We start from the raw sequence: 20,296 nt of genomic DNA on the forward strand, positions 1-20,296 counted from the left end.
TAGGAAAATATTGAACTGTATTTCACTGCGACTCGGTAAATAAGGCATGTTGTGCTCAGTGCTTTTGGGCAATAATTAAAGATTTAAGGCATTCAATGGAAGTGTCATTGTTTAATTAAAACCAACAAAAATCTTTCCACATTAAAATATTTGCTTGTTGTCACTCAGACTTTGTTCTAGATACGCTATAGGATTTTTGTGGCTAATCTTACTTAAAGCAAGCAGTAAGCTATTTTTCCCTGGATGAAAGCTTTAAAAAATCATATTGCCTTAATCTTTACGCTGTTAAGAATTTTAATATGAATTTATTCTTCAAATGTGCGGTCCCATATGCATTATTTAATTTCATTAGAGATAATGGGCAAATTGATACTCACTACACTTTCATATCACTTGTGTTTCTTTGTTGGAATTGTGGAGCTATAATCTGGTTATTATCAGATAGAGCATTACAGGCTGCCTCAGCCTTTAAGAATGGCTCTCAGGTAGTTCTCTCCAGCAGTTCTTTGGTCTATAAAATCTGCGCAAACTGTTAGTACCTTTGAAACAGTGCAAAGTGAACTTCCTCCTCCCTGTCCCCCCCAGGCAATTGATTCGATGAGTAACATTGATTGGTGAATTAACCTTGCAGAGGCCTCAGTTTTATCACGTACTGGGTATCCACATACTCAGAAAAGCAAAAGAGACAAAATGCCCTGAAGGAAAGAAAAACCCAGAAACCATATGTACTGTCTCAGTGAGAAACATTAAGTGGGATTTTGTCATGACCCAAGTTCAAAAGAATAGTTTGTGCCTATGAGATCCTCAAGTGTTGTATTCTCAGTTTGTGAATACCAAAAAGATGTGGAAATACATTCTAGATTACTCTACACAGACTCTAATTTAAAAACTAGAATATCTATCTTTCTGCCTACTAACTGGCATCAGTGTAACTACTCCAGTGAAGTTCTTCATCAAATTCTTCTGAATCCAAGTCAGAGATTTCCCTGATGTTTAAATACCCTATCATCGATCTCCTGTTCTCTATCACTTTTATTCTGACATTCAAAGAAGTTTAATTAATTTGCAGGTTAGGCTTTTACGTAACCGTGACCGCAAACTCAATCGAATTTTCAGGGTTTATATATATTGCATTTTAATTTCAGCCCATAAAAGACCAAGGGATTATTGCTACCAAACGGTTTGGCTGATCCTAGATTACTGTATTCCATTTTCCACTGTAAACGGTGGTATACATATACAAGTTTTCATTAATTTATTTTTGCTTCTTAGTATCCTCATAGGCTTCCCCTTTGATATCTTTAAGAAGCCTTTGATCTGTTTTGCACCTTAGAATACTTAATATTTTTGAGTTGATATAATCACTTTTGGTGAGTTCTTTTGATGTCTTCATTGTATTTATTGGTTTGCTATATCTCTTTATTTTTACTTTCAAAGAGCTCTCTTTGTTCAGAGACAGACATTACTTTCCCAGTGTTATTTTCCTGGCACGTTCATCTGTAAGAGGTTTGCATCCTTTATGTTTTTAATTTGAGGGGCTTTTAGGCTGTGCCATTCACAATGCTTGCCTTCATTCTGTGGCATGCTTTACTGCTAAACAAAAAAAAAAAAAGGATTCTCTTGTATTTGGTGGCCGTTGCTTCTGGAGACTGCTCCTGCCTCTATGAAGTTTAAACAAAGAACAACACCTTCTCAGAACAGCGGAACAAGAGCAACTTGAAAAGTTAATAAAACGTCTCTCTGTTTTGTTATATTGTGCTGTTGATGAGCTGCTATGTAGCCTGTTGAATTCTTTTACGCTTCGCCAATGTTCTCTGCCCCAAAATGTTACTCAGAACAATGTAATTCACGCCTGTTTTAGGAGTCTGAGGCAAAATACAACACAGATTACTGAAGGCAGCAAGCTGGCTATCCAACCTGTCTTTATACTGCAAAGTGTATACTCAGACAGAAGCTCTGAGGTACTGTAGCTTATTCTCAGGATTTTTAACTAGAAACAGTTACATGAATACTTTCAAGAACACTATCACTCTCTGAACCATTTGGTCTTTGTTCTGTAGCTTGTAACATTTCTGATCACGACTAGAACACCTCTCTAGGAACCGAAGTTTGTTTGGCTTTGTTGTTGTTTGCAGTTTTTGAAGTACATCAGAGCCATTATCCAGACTGAAACCAGACAACACATAAATCATACACTAATCTCAGAAGTTGTCTTCACTTTAAAGCTCATTACATAGCAGATCGTAGTCATTTAAATGTATCAACAAATACAACTGCTAATGGAGTGGTACATAACATTGTTGCCCCTATTAGGCTTATAGATGACATTCTTCTCCAGCACTACAGTTTATCCAGAGTAAAGAAATCCCCAGCTGATATATTCATATAGTATTAAGGTCTATTTTTATGAGCAGCTCAAAAGGGATTTAGGACAACACCGGATCTATACTCATTCACAGCTAGTAATTCGTATTCTCATCTCACTGATGGTACTGTAACAGAGAAAATCATAGCAATTATTAGGGCTAAATTATTGAGCGTCTGCCAGCAGTTGACCTGAGCTCCTGGAGTCAAGAGACTGGAAGAAAATTTCAGCTTTAACGTTAAGGAAATTTAAGTTTTTTATCCCTCACGATTGTCAACAGCAAGTGCAAAATAGCACTCCCAAACATCATAAGTCACAAAATAAAATAAAACCTAAAGTGAATTAATAGTTTTAAGACGTGAACACTTTCAGGACAATTATACTTTTAGGAGACAACGAAAGAATGATTTACGGAAATAAAATCTATCAGGACACAGAAAGATGCTTTCTGGTCTCATCTTTTGAAATGATGCTGCTAGTCAAGGTTCATGATTTCTTAGCTTCTCATGCAGTTCATACTACGGGAGGAGCTGACCTTCTGGCAGCTCTCATCGTGACTCACAGAGCAACAGAGACTCCTTCTTCCAGAATTTTCAGGACGGTCCAAACTCAGATTTTAACCCCAGGAAAATTTTTGCCATTTTTGTAAAGACAAACAAACAAAAGAACAAAAACAACATCAAATAGCTTCCCACAATCCTCACACAAAATCTGAGTGCTACTTTGAGTAAGCTATATGTTCACCTTTCAGAAGAGCATGTTCACACACCCCCACCCACCTTGTGAGGTTCATGTGAATGCTTGGGCATTACCTGTATGTGCTTCTTTCCAGGTAAAAAAAGGATCTTCACTTTACATATATGTCACTCAGCTAAACCTCTTTTATAATTTCAAGATCTCTGTAAATGTAAAGATGAGATCTGTGGAGAAAAAAACAAACAAAAAAAAAGGATAGGCTTGAAGTTGTGTACAGCTTTAGGAACTTCGGATAAAATACAAGGTTTCAAAGATCAATTACTTGGCTGTATCCCAGAATTTTCTTAAATATCATTAAGAACGTTTAGCTACTGTATTAGTGCTGATTTTTAGAAAAGCTTCATCTTGGAGCAAGTGAATAGAGAGAAGTAACATCAAGATGAAATTACCAACAAAGAATTTCTAATTTCACTGAAGTAAGCCCAACAGACACTGCAATGTAATTTCTTGCTAATGAATGCATTATTAGAACTTTGGCACAAAAGAGCCCTCTGAATTTTAAACTCTCATAGATCTTTGTTGAAACCCTGTAAGACAAAAACATTATTTATATCAATTACATTTTTCATTTACACAGTTGGATGAAATAATGATAGATTCAGAGTTTATTTCCCAGCAACTCAGAAACAATTATTAAAATAATTGAAACTCTTTGCACAGCATAGAATTTTGCCTATGCAACGTTATCTAGAGATCCATCAGGAAGAGGCCTCGATTCATCTCACTGATGCAGTGGGGATTTTACTTGGACCAAGTGGCTAAGATCCAAGGTTTGAGGGAGTAAGAAGCAACTTATTGAAGCAGGAATTGTTCTTTCCTTTCCTTTTTGCTCCTGTAACAAAGAGTTTACCATGGAATTTGTACAAAGCAAGATTCTAGTGGTCCTCTTCTGTTGCTATTAAGCAAAGAGCAACTCACGCTTCATGTAGTAGCCTCTGGCCCCATGCACTAATTTCAGCATTGGCTTACCTTCAGAAAACCCAAAAGTACACAGGCTACTTACAAAGAGACACTTATATAAACCACAGATATTTATTATGAGAGCACAGGACTTATTTGATTGTATTTTCTCCTTTCACGTTATGCAGATGGGAAGTAATTCACTGTCGTTCGTGTTCATTAGCAGCATCAATCAGTTCTGCTGCTTTGTCCTCATCCTTCGGCTACAGGAGGAGGGCAGCTGGAACCCACATTATATGACTCAGCAGGTCTCACTTGGCCCTTGGGCTGCACATTACATGCCCCATCTCAACTGTCTGATGTGCTGAACAATCTCCGATTTCCAACTGGGAATGCAAACTGATAATGAGATTGCTTTCATGTTATGAATCTCAGTGGCATTACCACAAAGGCCATTTTCTGGCTTTCGCAATTGCCTGAAAGGGAAAGGAAAATAAGCTGTAGAGGTAAAAACAGAATCGTTGTGTAAGTTACAAGAGAAGCACAAGCTGCTGATTCAAGAGAAAGTGTTAACTGGTTTCAGGAAAATAGCATTTTTACTTTCTTCTGATACATGTCACGTTAAGTACTTATTTAAACATACTTTTGTGGCAGAGGGTTACAAAGGATATTGCATTATATTTCCACCAGCACTTGGGTAACACTACATAAATGCTATGTATTTGTGTAACACTACATAAATGCCTTGCAAATTTTAAAACAGTAGAGCGGCTCATACTATTCTTCTGCATACAATCATATTATGCCAAGAGATCTGCTTCACATCAGCAACAAAACCACTGATCTGTTAAATTTAATACTGAACAATCTACTAGCGCTTCTTCTTCCAGGTATTATGACAGTCCATAATTACTTCTCCAATTCTCACTTAACATTTGTGCTATAGCATGGTTTTTAGTTGTCTGGCATCATGTAATTGTATTTTAAAATTTGCTAAAGAAGTATTATGTCTTGAGAAACCACAAGCAGCAGGGGCCAACTTTTAATAAGAATCTCTGTTAATGTCACTTCAACAACATGATTTCCACTGTTTTAATCACAGGGGGTCTTTAATTTGCCTTCAGGGACACACAGTTAAAGCCAAGAAAAATGTCACAATTACCAACTGACTACGAAGAAGAAAGAAAAGTAGTTGTTTAAGCATTGTTAGGAAATTACACTCCTAATCAGAGCATTTAAATATTTTTGTGCTTTTCACTTCAGTATTGATAGGTAATGAGATATATATTTACATCAGGCATAAACAGTGACAAAAAACTTCAGCTGGTCATGAGTCTGCTGCAATATCCCTGAACTTCTGAAACAAGTCTGCACCATCCTGCCAGGCTGGCCAGACTGTGCTTCCTCATGCCCTATGTGGGGGCACATCATGGACTCCTTCCATGAGATATGTGCAGCCCTACCCAGGGACAACCCAATGTATGCTACTACACTGATCACTGAGGGAGAAATACAGTCACCGAGCAAAGCCAGAAAAGATCCTGTAAGGAATTTATTCCTACTTTGTTCTGCTTTTTCTGAGAAGGTTGTTATTACACAGAACATAAAAGAGTGGAGATATAAGAGTTTTAGACTAAGGTTATACATGATTCAAAGCTGTACTAACATAATCCTTGGCCAAGCTAAAAAATTCTCCACGTCCTTTTCTGTTTGGCTGTTTTTGTTTTTTGTCTCACATCAACTAAGGTAGCTGTGGTCCAGGTTTGGGAGATGGAAAGTATTTTTTGTCTATTTTGTACTGATTGAGAAAGAGAATGACAGTGAGCTGGCATTTGCCTGAATTCCTTACATCCCAGATAAAATCTAAAAATACCATTCATAAATGTCATTCTACTGAAGGCAAGACTGTTGAGCAGAAAGTATTCCACTATCTGAATCCCTTACTAACTGTTTCATTCATGTAATAATGGTAGATGATAGGATAATATCTGACTAAATGAACACCCTGCTAATTTTAATTGGGACTGTGTCTTGGAAGTGTAATGAACTTCTGATCTATTGATGACTTTCATAATTCTAAGAATAATGACAGCATATTCAAAAATAATATTCTGCATGCAAGTTTGCTTTACTTGTTCTATAAAACGTACCTTACAGGTCCATCTAAGTTATTAGCTATGTATTTATACGGTACTTACCTTTGCTGAACAGAGTAACTTAGAACCTAAGGCTGTACACTATCAGATTGTATCTCAGCTGCATACACTGTACAGGAAACTATAGCACCTCCTTCAACTTACTGTAAAGCATATTTATTCAGGTGGAATTTAATTAAAGTCAATAAATTGAAGTTGACTTCTGGCTCTTTCAAAGTATTGGAGCAGAGAAAAAGATAGTGACACTGGAACAATCTGCAACCACCTGGGACACTACCATCTCTCAGTAGCCCTTGATTAGTCATTAATAATTTTGTGAATTTAAATTTGATTTGCACAATGTAAAACAATAAGTTGAGGTGTAGAGATGCCTGTTAAGCTATGCACTGCAAAAAGTCTCTCAAAATGTGGAATCACCTAAGTACACACTATTTGACAGTGATAAGCAACTGTCACATTGGTTAAAACACATATCACTTCATCATCTATGCTGTATGAGTTTTTCCTTCACCTACTGAACATAAGCTGATGATCCTTTTTCTGGATCCATAATAGATTAGCTAAGGCTAAAGCTAAATGACCGCTTTGCACACACATTTATGTACTTCTCAAATCATAATTACAGAAATTGAAAAAAAAATTGGAATTTAAAAATTTTTCTGCCCTTTTTGACTTTGCATTTACATCTTTGATTGACTGCCTTTACTAGTCAGAAGTAACTCAAACTGAAATATTCAGCGAGCAGCTGTAAAAGGGCAGTGTAAAAGCCATCTGCTCACTCAACGCAATCTGATGTACCCATGCCAGCTTCAGTATTTGGGCAAGATTTGCATCTGAACAAATTATCTGCTTATATGGGACCAATTCATAACCTATGGTATTCACAACTGTATACAATGAAGTCTGATTACGTTTAACAAAATCCATCCTGAAATGCCTCCTATGAGGAAGATCTTCCAGTCTCTCTACACATCCAAGGGCAGCTCTGAAAGTAATGCTTCCCATTTTATTCCGTTGGCCAGCAACATCTGATGTAGATGGTGGTGGTATGGCGGAAGAGGCCAAACCTTCCCACCAGCATTCCATTATGTTTTGTTTCTGTGCAACAAATGGCAGCAGAGGGGCTCTGATCCATGGTAGGGTCTCCAGGCACCCTCAAAATTCTATCACCAAATGAAAGAGTAGCAAATCATCTACATTTCCCAAGAAAAATGGAGCGTGCAAAATATCCTGATATATGTTCCCATAAGCTTAAGCACTGAACAACATTAAAAAAAAAAATCTTTCTAAAATAAGCATTTGGATATCAGAGGTAAACATAAATCATACTGATTGCTAAATCAACTGAAAAATAACGGATGAAACTCGAACATCAAATAGTACAGAACCTTTCAGCAGAGTAAACTGCTTCTCTGTAAATGTTCACAATGTGGACAGCTGGGGATGATTTTTACTTTAATGAAGGAAAAAAAAAAAAGTATGGAAATGACAAAGGATGAAAATATGGTAAGAATATTTACAAACAGAGCCAGAACAGAAGAACAGAATCAGTCAGCTCTATCAATAATACAGGAATAGATATGTTTTCATCTCCTTTCAAAGATCAGGAGCACATAATTGACAAGACAGATACTACATAATGATTTCCAAAATTATTTTTTTCTATATGCTCACAGAGCCATCTTCAGTGTGGTTTTACAATTTCACAGGCAAATCCACAGAAGCTATCCTTTCAGAAGCACAGAACTCCCGTTTTACACAGCGGAGGTCTGTGGAAATGCTCTATGTGCAGTGTTATAATTCAAGAAGCCAAGAAACACTCATTACATGAAGAAAAGCCCAAAGCTACCCAGAAAACTGTAAATCAGGTTAATTTCAATCACAGTTATGCAGAACAATCCAAATGAGGACAGACTTGAGAAGCAAGGCCTTATGTATCAACTTTCCATGTACTTTCATGACAGTCAATAAAGCTACCTCTCTGTTTTGCACAAATAATACTTGTTACAAACATTTCTCTATTAGAATTAGAAATTGTTTGCCAAAGTCTCATCATCTAAATGCATTTACTGTTTGTTAGCTTTCCTTGAAACAGTTTAGACAACCAATTTCCAGGCTATTTTTCTGCGAGTTGCTTGGTTCATGTGTTCACAGATTTGGATAGTGGGTGGTTGGTAATTCTAGCTGCACTGTTTCAATTTTCATATTGGCTGACAACCTTCCTACAAATAATAATAAGTCACCACAACCCCACATGCATGCCCTAGAGGAATTCTTAGGTGCATAATTGATCCATCTCAAATAATTAAAACATCTGAGACTGTGACTGTTTGTACAATTAACTGGAAGAAGCTAGAAGGCTTGTGACTGATGATTAGTAGCCCACTATGGAACCCAGCTATTTGAAATCTGACACCTGTCCTCAGGAACAGCTTTGCGTTTATGAATTTGATCTAAAACATTTGTTTAGTTTTGAACCAGCTGTGGACATTAGCTTAGAAACCATTTTTACTACTGCATCAAAGTGCACAAAGTAGTGCAGATGCTACGGGAGTAACGTTTGCCTAGAATAAATCTCCAGATTTTATACAATGCTGTACTCCCATAGACAACTGATGAGATTTGGACAAAGACAGTGGACAGCTAATAGAAGCTATTAAAAATAATTAGGCAGGACCTGTGCCTTTTGCTTTAGATATTAATGACAGAAAGGAACATAGGAGGAATTTTTTATCTGTTTCAAATTATGACTAAGTGGGAAAAGGGTGTTCATAACTATAAGTAGACACAGGAGTCAAAACAGGAGAGTTACTTGGTTTGATGCCTGAATCAGAGTTCAGTGAATCAAGGTGATCAAGGTAAAATATGGAATTATTTACTAACAGAAGAGTGTATTAACATATTCTATAAAGCATAGAAAAGATGAGAGAGTTGAAACACAGGCAAATATGCATAACTAAAGACGATGGCAAGGGTTATGAAAATAAAAGCTATGCAAAGATCTAAGAAGTAAGATGAACCCTTTTCCTACATTCTAGAAACACCACTTTTCAAACGCATGTGCTCTCTCAGAAATGTATAATGCACTAGACACTGGAAAGCACACTTATGTAATGATAGATAGTATGCAAATAATAGAATTCTGCATTTTTACAGTACTTCACTACTTTTTTGGTCTAATATGCTCAATATTTAGTCCTATCCTTACAAATTTCACAGAGCTTGTTAACTGGTATATTCCCAGCACAGTTAATTGGGCAACTCAGGTTGAACTGAATTGCCTGTTTTAAAATATTTTCAGGATCATCCCTAAAAGATGGTCTGACAGGGTTGGAGCTCAATGTTAAATGTTACCAAACCAAACATTGAAAAATTATCACAAGCACTCAAAGTGAAGAATCACTAGATGAAATCAGTTGAGATAAGTTATGTTGCACATATAAAAATAAAATATTAATTTGACCCTTGCAGTGTGGTTCAGGTGACTAGTATAGATGACTGCATATAAAGAAAACCCAGTCATTTAGAAATCAAGAACAAATGAATTTAAAGGCAATAGATTTTAGGCTCCTATGATAAAGCTGGGATTGCTATTTGGACTGTACAAGATGTCTAACACTAAATTCTTGTGTATGCCATTCAACACCAGAATGAGTTTAGTGAGTTTTTTCTTTCCAACTGTGTCCCCAGTTGCAACGTTTGAGGAAAGAGTGAAAGCTCAGCTATCTGTCATCCTGCACTTCCCACAGTTCAAATTAGAAACTCACTATAAGCATTAATGTGCCTGGAATATAAACAGATTTGTTCAAGTATCCTTACAAGGTAATAAAATTCAGTTATTTCCCAAAGCTTGTACATTAGAAAAGACATCACAAAAGTAGCGATTGATAACAATTTCACTTCTATAGTCAGTGACAATTACACATTTATCAGTTTTTCCACAAGCCATCTAGTTAGCTTTTTGGAAGCCAGAAATACTTTTCCAATACTTTGCCTGGGAGAAAATTAAGAAGATAAAGCTGTCCTGCTGTTTTCCACATAGTACTGGATGCAACGTTTAACATTGGTACAGCCTTTAAAGGTTAGCAAGAAAATAATTTCTCTGCTTTTTTTGGTTTCAGAGGCTATTTACTTTCTATCTTTTCACAGAGTTGATGCATAGTTATTTCCTTGCCATGTATAATCATGTATAACATGTTGCTTTAGTAGTTTCTCTGTTGTTTACTACAGCAGTAGAAAAAAAAGCAAAAAAAAAAAAAAAAAACCAAAAAAAAAAAAACCAAAAAAAACAACCCAGGAAAACACAATCATATCTCCACAAAAATAGGCCAAGAGGACCATTCAGAAGCTAGGATGCTTCTTCATTATTTCTAAGCATAACTAGATTTCAAGTTTATGGCGTTCTCAATGCCTGTAAAAGCTGTTTTATATATATAAATAAATTATATTTATATATATAAATATACTTATATATTTATATATATATATAAAATATATAAAAATAAATTATATTTTTATATATATATAAATTTATATAAATATATAACTGTTTCAAACCTGCAAAACTGGAAGTTTTTTCACTCTTTCTGAAGACAAAGCGTGGCTGTACTCAGATTTTCCCCAAACTACCCCCAAACATCTTTCCATTTTTAAAGGATTCTCTGCAGAGGTTGAGACTCTGCAGAGGTAGTCAATTCCTGTGGCATTACTTACCTCTGATGCTGCCATTAGATGGAGTGCTAACCAATACACTTTTGGCTGTCCAGAGATTGATCACATTGGTCTTGAGGGATAGAATGTACATCTAAACACCTTCAGGAGATGGAAAAACAGTTAAAGCTGTTGCTGAGATTATTTCAGCTTGAGATACATCTACTTCAGATCTTATTTCTCTAACTGTTTGGGAGGCCCAACTGAAAAAAAAAAAACACACCTGCTGAAGAGAAAAAAACAATTATTTTCAAGTTTACTAAACTCAGCAGCTATTCCCAGTTGCTGAGAACTCCAGAAGTTGAGAAACCTCAGATACAAGAGGGAGGAATACATTGGCAGTTCCTCATCAGCTGACAGCAAAATTTCCACCTTCTACATCTATATCTTGTCAGTGAATGACTGGCACAGTTCCCTAGCTGAAAGATATTAGCTTATAAATGATCAATAAAAGCCTGTTTTGCCAATGCTTTCTTACTGCCTCTGTCAACAAACATAAGGATTGTAAGCTTCTTTTGTCCATATATCTTACTGATGGATAAGATAACCACAAATACATACACTTCCATTGTTCAAAAGGATCAATACCACTTTAATGTTACTTTAACACTGATTTAGAGTTGTTTTATCTTTAGAGTTTCTTGCAGGGCAAAAAATCTCTAAGTAGCTATAGATTCTGAGTCCCTCACATAATACAGCTACAGATTTTGTAGCAGCAAATCTAAATCTGGATTTTTTTCTTGACTGAAAGTTGCATGATCTCAGGATAGTATCAGTTCACCTCTATAAATTACAGTATAACATTTATGTTAAAAAGAAGCTGCTATACATTGATTTCATTGACATTTCTCTCAACTACTATTTCTGAGACCTTGGACAAGTAATTTATTCTCTGCTTTATCTCATTTCTCTATCATGAAATGAGTTCTTAACATTGCACTTATTGGTTATTTGGATCTTTGTGAGAAGAGGGCTGGAAACTTGTTTGTGCTCATCAGATGAATTTGAACTGGCCTACATTTTTACACATTAAAATGTGTAATCATTTCCCGTGCTCTTTAGGAAGTGCTAACAGGGAATACAGGTCTTCTGACATTCAGTCCTTTCAAAAGTATGTTCAACAGTTACATCAAAAATTTAACTGAATAAGAAATCAATCAGGAATATTTATAAAAAATACATACTTCTTGAAAAAAAGCCTTCAATCGGCACTTATCCATTTTTCAGGTATTCACTCTTCTCATTAAAATGTTTTCGTAAGTCTGATCCTTTATCTCTTCATCCTCAACAACTTAGAAAAAAAAATCAGTTGACCCTATAAAGTAAAATAAGGTGCCATTTTTTTTGTTTGTTTCAATGTTGTAGCCTACAAAGCAATATTTCATGGGTTCTGCTGAATAACATTTTGAAAACAGAGGAACAGGAAAGGAAAAAGCATTCATTCTCAGAAAACTTGTTATCTGCTAAATAGTCTTGAAAATTTCCAGACAAGTGCGTACAAAAGTAAATTAAACTACCTAGTTTCAAATTTTATTCTTTCTCCCCGTTATCTTTCTGAACAGCATGTGAAAATACTCATATAATATATATATGTTAATAAAATGTGCAAATAATCTGTGTCTTTTTTATTTCCTGAAAGGTTACCATCAGGATGTCAGATCTTTGGGAATCAAGAACAATCAGGTAGTAACTAATCTGGCTAATAACACTGAAGTTTAACATCCAAAAGGGAGAAGTGCAAAATCTAAAGACAAGAAGGTCCGCTGAGATTGGTTTATGCCTCCTCTGCCTACCGTGACTACAAAATGGAGCACTACTATGTGTATAAAGGAGAGTCATTTTAAAATTAAGTTATTTTATTTCTCTAAAATTCACATCTTTCAGATATGCCACTGCAAATGCTTCAAGAGATACGAGTAAGTGAAATCAAGCCATGATAACAATATAAAGAAGTCCCCAAATTGTGATTACAAACACAGTTTTACAAGAAGGCAGATCACCAAATTCTTATCAGCAGCAGACAGCATCTGTGTCCCCACATATTTGATTGAAATAGAAATGCACAATTCCCAGTGTATTCCATAGACTGCAAACATACTGACATTGATGCTCTTATATGCTATGCTGTCCAGAGAGAAGATTATAAAACATAAATTTCAGAAAGCATACCTGTAGCAAGTTCAATGCGGTGTGAAAACTGATAGTATCTCAGTAACTCAGAATCATTAAAATCAACAGGAGATTCAACACCATTTAGGATTACAGCCATAGGCCAAACAGCTGAGGTCGCTCATATTGTCACAGTCCTGCAGCTAAAATATACTACCAATATATCTACAATAATTTGTGTTCATTATACCATAGTATCTTTGGCTTTTTTTTTTAATGGTAATATTCATGTCAAGCTATCTTTTAAAAGTCTCCAGTCTCTTCTACATAGTCTGAACAAAATCTTGTATACATCTTATATAAGACGTGCAATTTAGATTTCATTTGCTAAAAATTAAATTGAATACCTACAACAAATAATAAAAAAAATGATCTTACAGACACTGTATCTGTTTCCAGATTCACTCTATCATCTGTGCTTACATTTCCTAGAGCAAATGTATAGTAGACTTAATTCTGCCATTTCTCAGTACATTTGCTATTCTGGAATTCTTCCTTCTTTAGAATTTTCTGCATGTCAAACAACACAAGGATAAATAATACTATGTAATTAACACAGAACTTCATGACTATATCCTCAAAACCATAAAAAAGCAGCAGCTTGATTACCTAGCAGTACAGGTTGAGATTTGCATGAGAAAAATTGCTACAGTTCTTTAACAATAAATATAAAGAAGTAACCAGGACTTGCCTGGATTGCAGAAATGTGGATATTTTTGCCACGGCTTTCAGTAACTGTGCAGATGACTTTTTCTTTGAATCCATCAGCTCCAAAAGAAGTTCTGCATTGTCTGCATTCATATTTCTGAACAAATTATTCTAAAACAGAAATACAAACGCACAGCAAGTTTTGTACTCACACTTGTCCTGGAAACCATACTTGAGAGTCAGTTCACATAGCAAAGTATGATGTATCTTTGAAAAAAGACAAACTTTTATGAATTCTTCCTTCCAGAAGCACTTAAAATAAATATAATAACAAAAGAACAGAACTAAGGAAAATCTTATTTCAGAATTATTATAGGACAAAAGAGAGAAGATACTGCTTTTTGGAATAGAATAGATATTGAAAGCTCATTCTACTGTGAAGAAAACCCATGTAAATACTTGTTTCACAAATACATTTGAGCTCTGTTCAGACAAACCCACTACAGGCTTGCAGATTTTGGAACTAGTTTCTGCATCTGTTGGCTCCTAAAGCCTCTCTAGTACAGATCATGTGGGGAAAGAAGTGGATGTCAGGGAGGAGTATCATTTATATCTGCTGTCACCCAGTATAGTGTCCAACAGAGAAAATATGTCACCAGCTTAGGTCTGAGAAGCACTTTGGCTGCTTTATTTCTGCCTAGGAGTGATCTGGACAATTACGTGGGGTTAGAAAACTATAACTCTATTCTCTCCAGACACAGGATGAAATGGTATTTTGGGATGGTGATTTACACTGAGATTAATCACAGTCATGGCCATGGCAAACTGTAATATAGTGATTTCATTGTTCTGCACATATTAGAAAAAGAAAAAGAAAAAGAAAAGTGAGTTTATGTTCTTGGTATTGAGTGAAAGTAACCATACTGCTGCTATTAGATACTGGCTATCTCAGTTAATTGATTAGATGGTTATTTAACATACTTAGCTACTAGGCCTTATGTCATTATAATTATTCAATTCTTACATTCATAAATAAAAGTGGATATTTTGGCACAGAATCCTGAACATCTGTTAATCTGTGTGGTGCCTAGATCCAAAGTTGTGTTTCAGCATACTATATGTATGTGGGCAGCTGCAACATTTAGATGTGGATCCAGCGTTGGACTGGAAGACCCCAGGCTGGTTTCAACACTTCCTTCCAGAGTCTGGCATATTTCAGTGTGATGGTTTTCAGTTGCATCCATTTTCAACAAAAGCAAATGCAAATGAGAAGCTACACAGAAACAGTACTGCATATCAATTTTCTGCATCAATTTGTAACGCAATGGAAACAGATGGTACATTCAGGCACTATCAGAGAAAGCGATTTGGGTTTTGGTGACTATTCCTTTTTTTTTTTTTTTTTTTTTTTTTTTTTTCTTTTTTTTTTGACAGAAATCTATTTCCATACCTGAGGTGTTTCAGCACCTGTTAAAACAGGATACCACCATAAGTGAAAACACATAGACCAACCTTGGTGACATGCAGCTTCCTCAGTTCTGATGCAATTTTCTGATCAAGGGTCTAGGATGTAAAGCATGCCTTTTTTGATGGCTCTTAATACCATCACTTAGTTTCTCCTTGGAGAAAAAGCATTCATCAAAGATCATGAGAAGCTACTTCCGAAACCATAAAAGCATAAGAGGCTCCTTCTATTTTTATAAGCCACGCTTTGTGTTAAATACAAGTCATGAGGTCATTTATTTTTGAATTGTACTCCACACAGTATTTTCTATTAAAAAAAAAAAAAAAAAGCCACAGTTGCTTTCCAAGTTCAGGACGTATATCTCAGAGAAAATATTCATTCAAATGCAACTTACTGCAACCACCACCACTGTATCTTTTCTGATAAACTCAGCTGTAACAAAAATACACCAATGCTTTTTTGAAAGGAGCAGTTGGGAATGCTCTCAAGGTTGCTGGGATGTAACCTAGTATTGCATGGTTCTGAAGTAATGCTCTGTCAAAAATTCTCCAGTAACAAGTTTTCATCAGCAATTGTTCATTCATTAAGTAATTCAGTCCACCAAATATCTCAAGCCCAAAATAAAATTTCTGGTCATGACGAACAAAAGCAATGAAGAAAGCCCAGTTGCCTGTTTTAAGCACACAGAGAAGCTGATTTAATTTTGCGGATTAAACCTTCAATTTCCTATGTTCCAATAGTCTCAAACTTGCTGTTCTCTTGCACATCTCCATGTCTTATTCTAACTTCTATTTAGCAATTACTTCCTTGAACAAATATTTGAACTCCAGTGATAAAATTATCAAGCTATAAAGTGTTTTGTCTGTTTGATCTTTTTCTACTCTTAAGCCTGCTGTATTGAATTTTTAAATTCTAAAAATCTCTAACAATAATAAAACCATTTCTCTTTTTAAGAGAAATATTTAAGGAAAGTATTTAAGTAAAACTAAAACATTTCTTCTTGAACTGCTGTTGTCAATTCCAACAATACAGGATTCTTAGCATTGTCTCCGCTGCATAGTAAACATTCATTTTAATTATAAAACATATTTTAAGTACCTACCAAAAGGTAAATTAACACTAATTTGAAGTAGTACAACAATCCCTATGCATAACTGAAACGATGTAGTCAAAAGAAGAGTCAAGTAACATTCTTCCATGGGGTGTAAACAGTTTCAATTTTAAATGATGCTGTAAAATGGAAACTAAACATTCTTGTTTGTTTACTTTTCTGCTTATGCTATGAAGACTCCACAGCAGGTTTTATGGAGCTTGGCACACAAACACAGCTGCAGTCTCTAAATTCTATAGTATTTATTGATGAACCTTACCTGTTAGGTGCTTTTACAGTGGCACGCCTGCCTGGATTAGTGCAGCAGGTAACACCACTGCGTTTACTAGCAGTATGTTTCAGTTGGTTTCTCAGTATACACTATTGGTACAGAAAGATCCTTACAGCAGTGTGAGGACATGACATCTCACCGGATGTGTTAGTCACAGAAATGAAGTGTGACGTCTCATTCTACAACCAAAGTTCGAGGCAAAAAGAAATAAACCGCATAATATTTATTTTCCAGTGAAGGACATGTTTCATGTCAGATTACTACTCGTAAACAAATTAGCACACTTTGTTATTTACACATATCAGAAAACGGATGTTGTAAAATTATTTGTTTACCTATCCTAATCTATTTACTTCCTATTTACAGATAATAACACAGATGTAAACCAGGTATAAATCAAGGCAAATGGTCTGTATATGTTCATCAATGAGTCTTATTTTTTGTGAATTTGTTGATAACCTATTATTTCAGTAATGAAAAACAAGTAAAAACTTCCCCCAAAAGATCAGATTCTTCTCCTATTTACAATGCAAATAGAGGCAAAGTGCAATTTCCATTTCTAATTAAGTCTCTGCCAGTTCCTCAATCAGGTAAATTGCTATTAGCTTCTTGCTAAGTTATTTTGGGGACTACTTTGAACAGAATTATTCTGGTTGCTATAATTAAGACTTCTAAAATTAATATTTAAATTTTATAATTGCTGGACTATGGCATCCTGAGAAATAATAATTACCTGTCTGATTGCAAAGTTGAAGAGAGCTGTTACGTGCATTTAACTCTCTTTAATCTTGCAGTTTGTACCCCTGTTCACTTGAACAATGTTATTATGTTCTGAAACTGATTACGAGGGTTGGTTTGTAAGTCAGACAGACAGCCAGAACTATCAACTAAAAATAATATTCTGCATCATTTGTTAAGAAGGAAAAGAATGCCCTTGCCACTTTGAGCAAACTGAGCTAGACCTTAGAGCAGAAGACAAACCTGGTCCAAACAATTCAAAAACTTCATTTCAAGCCTAAAGTTCCTTCTCTGAGCAAATGCAGATGGCAAAAAATTCTTGATCTCACCATTTGTATGGAAAGCCAAGATGGATGTTGGTATCTCATCCAGAGTGTTTGCAGTTCCTGTCCTCAGATCTGAGACTGCATTTAGATATGAGCAGGGAATTTGAAACAGGAAACACTAGAAATATTTCAAGTAATTGCTCAAAAATAGGAAATCATTCCATCACAGGTTATTATCCATAGTGACGTTACGCTAGGGAACAGGAAAAAGATCACTGTTCATGTATAACTCAAGATGACAGCGCATCTGTAAAACAAAACAAGGGCAACTACAAATGATTCTGAGGACAAAATACCCTGAGAGAATTCAGTTCAAGTCTGAGTTTCATGCTTCAGTTTCAAGGTCTTCAAGAAACTACGGTACTTCTTCAGATGCATTAAGGCACATGAGCTGATGCTTTGATTCTTTCATTCTCCTTAGGAAGTGTGTTCTGAGTCAATTTTTTTTTCATTTCTATATATTCACCCAAACATGAAGAGCAGACCAATCTATAGAGTAGTAAAAAAAAAATGATGAGGAAAGATCAAAGTCCAGTATGGCATGAAAGAAGAAATGGCAAATATTTGTTAGGTAAAAGCTGATTAAGACTCAGCGGATAGAGACAGCTTCTCCAACAGTGACTGAGTTAATGCAAGACTTGAATTGCCCTCTAGAAGCTTCGCTTTATTGACTGTACAAAAACCTAGGACAACTACACTCTTAATTAGGATCCTCAATTAAGTACTTAAAATTTGGTGGGATCGATGCCAACCAAAGCAATTACCCTCACTTTCTTTTTGCACAAATAGAGTGCTACATCACATCTTTTATTTCCTGGGAGACTCATCACTGAAGACACAGTTCTTAAGCTGAAAACAAATGTGGGTTTTCTTTCCAACCTTCTGTGTCGTCTTGATTCAGGGTCCTTTTGGGGAGCTGGAGTCATCTGTTCAATATTGCTCCTTCTTCTCTCCTTACCCTTCCTTTCCTCTTTTGCTGAAGGATTTATCCCCATTCTGTCTTTCACTCTTCCTATATAAAACCACAGTTTTATATAACACATACATCACAAGTGCAGAATAGCCTCTCAAAACCAAAACTAACAAAACTAAACAAGCGTGTTTACAAATAGTCTCTGATGCTCCTGCTTATGTCCTCCCCTCACCTTCAGTAAAAGAATATCAGTTTCTTCCTACACTAAAGTACTTTTGTTGCACCATAATTTTCATTGCTTTTTTGTATTTCTAATAGAGCTTTCCTAGAAGACGGCAGATGGAGCTGAAGGTATGGCAGGTCCCTTGTCATATATATTTGCAAAATTTCATAAATATCTTCTTTCATTTTGCTTCTGATGGACCACTTTATGTCCTAATCTTATACTACATGTTTAAGAATATATTAGTTTACAAGTTGCTAAATTATTACATTGTGCTTCCTTACATGACTAATTAAGTATCAAACATCAATTTGAACTACAGGCCATTGATTCTTTAGGGAACATATAGAAAAAACACTTTGTTCAACTGCTCTTTCATTTAGGAGATCTTTCAGTGATTATTACAAAGAAAATATTTGAGAAAATTCCTTCCTCAAATAAGAATAGTATGGCAGAATGAACTTCCTAGTTTCAATTATTCCATAATCATGCATTACTTACAATAATTAACAACTGTACGTAATTATGGGTGCGCAGGGGTTTCCCTGCTCAACATGAAATGGCCTGTTGAATGTCACAGTATTTCAGAGGGGAAAGGACATGAAATGTTACAGAATATGCCGAAAAGCTTTTTCTCTTCTGATACAGGGTAATACAGCGTTCAAATTAAAGTTAAATTTTACTGCTACCTTTAAAAACTGTTGATCTATTTTAGCAATGGAAACATATATAGAAACAGAGAGATTTATTTGAAGTGGGATATTTATATCCAGAAGCATGGATGTGGCAGGACTAATTCAGTAATTCAGTCTGTGTTATTAGACTGGTTATTACTGAGAAAGAAAATACTACTCTGGTCTGTCTCTGTATGGTGGGATAGTTCTGTTAATAATGCTCAAATATTTTTTGAATTCCAAATGAGAAACATCTATATTTACATAAAATAAAGCATCTACTACTGAACTAATAATCTTTATGAACTGAGAAAAGGGGGATTGTTTCAAAAGTATTTCAGAATTGCCTTTCTTGAAGGCTGCACACAAATTTGTCTGCATGTGTGTATACATGAATGAACATTATCTGTATACATATTTCTAACTCTAATAGAACTGAGATTTCCTCTTTCTAAGCTTTTGTTCAATAAACAGAAACAAAATCCTTTATAGTTAAGAATCAATGATCCTTTGGAACCATTCAAGCTATACTTACTAGTCCTGATTAGAGAGAATAGCAACACTCTCAAGAAACAAAATTGTGATTGCATTAAGTAGAAGTGACAAAAGTCCCATCAGAAAACGATGCACGCTGCTATGTTTTCCTATAAGGACACTTTTTAAAACAAAAAAGTCCCACATCTCTTGGCAATCGGCAGCCAGAAGCTGAAATTCACCCCGGATGTCTCTTCACTCACTGCAAAGTTGTTTTATTATAGAGATTATACTGCCATCTATTGGGCATTGCCATAGAAGAGAACTATCTCATTGCCATCTCTGGACTCAGTAAGGTAAGAAAGGAAAAAAAAAAAAAAAAAAAAAAAAAAAAAAA

At 35.4% G+C, this 20,296-nt stretch overlaps 1 long non-coding RNA gene across 1 annotated transcript; it reads right to left on the reverse strand.

The window, feature by feature from the left end:
- Positions 1-3,203: 3,203 nt before the first annotated feature.
- Positions 3,204-12,145, reverse strand: LOC122166194. The gene is made up of 3 exons (XR_006170715.1): positions 12,072-12,145; positions 10,891-10,989; positions 3,204-3,285 (listed from the first exon to the last, which is right to left on the reverse strand). It is a non-coding gene; the product is annotated as an uncharacterized LOC122166194 (long non-coding RNA).
- Positions 12,146-20,296: the final 8,151 nt, after the last annotated feature.

This window comes from Centrocercus urophasianus, unplaced genomic scaffold, assembly GCF_019232065.1.
Source record: "Centrocercus urophasianus isolate 14NV4802_14NV808 unplaced genomic scaffold, USGS_Curo_1.0 seq_32, whole genome shotgun sequence".
Classification (NCBI taxonomy): Eukaryota; Metazoa; Chordata; class Aves; order Galliformes; family Phasianidae; genus Centrocercus; species Centrocercus urophasianus.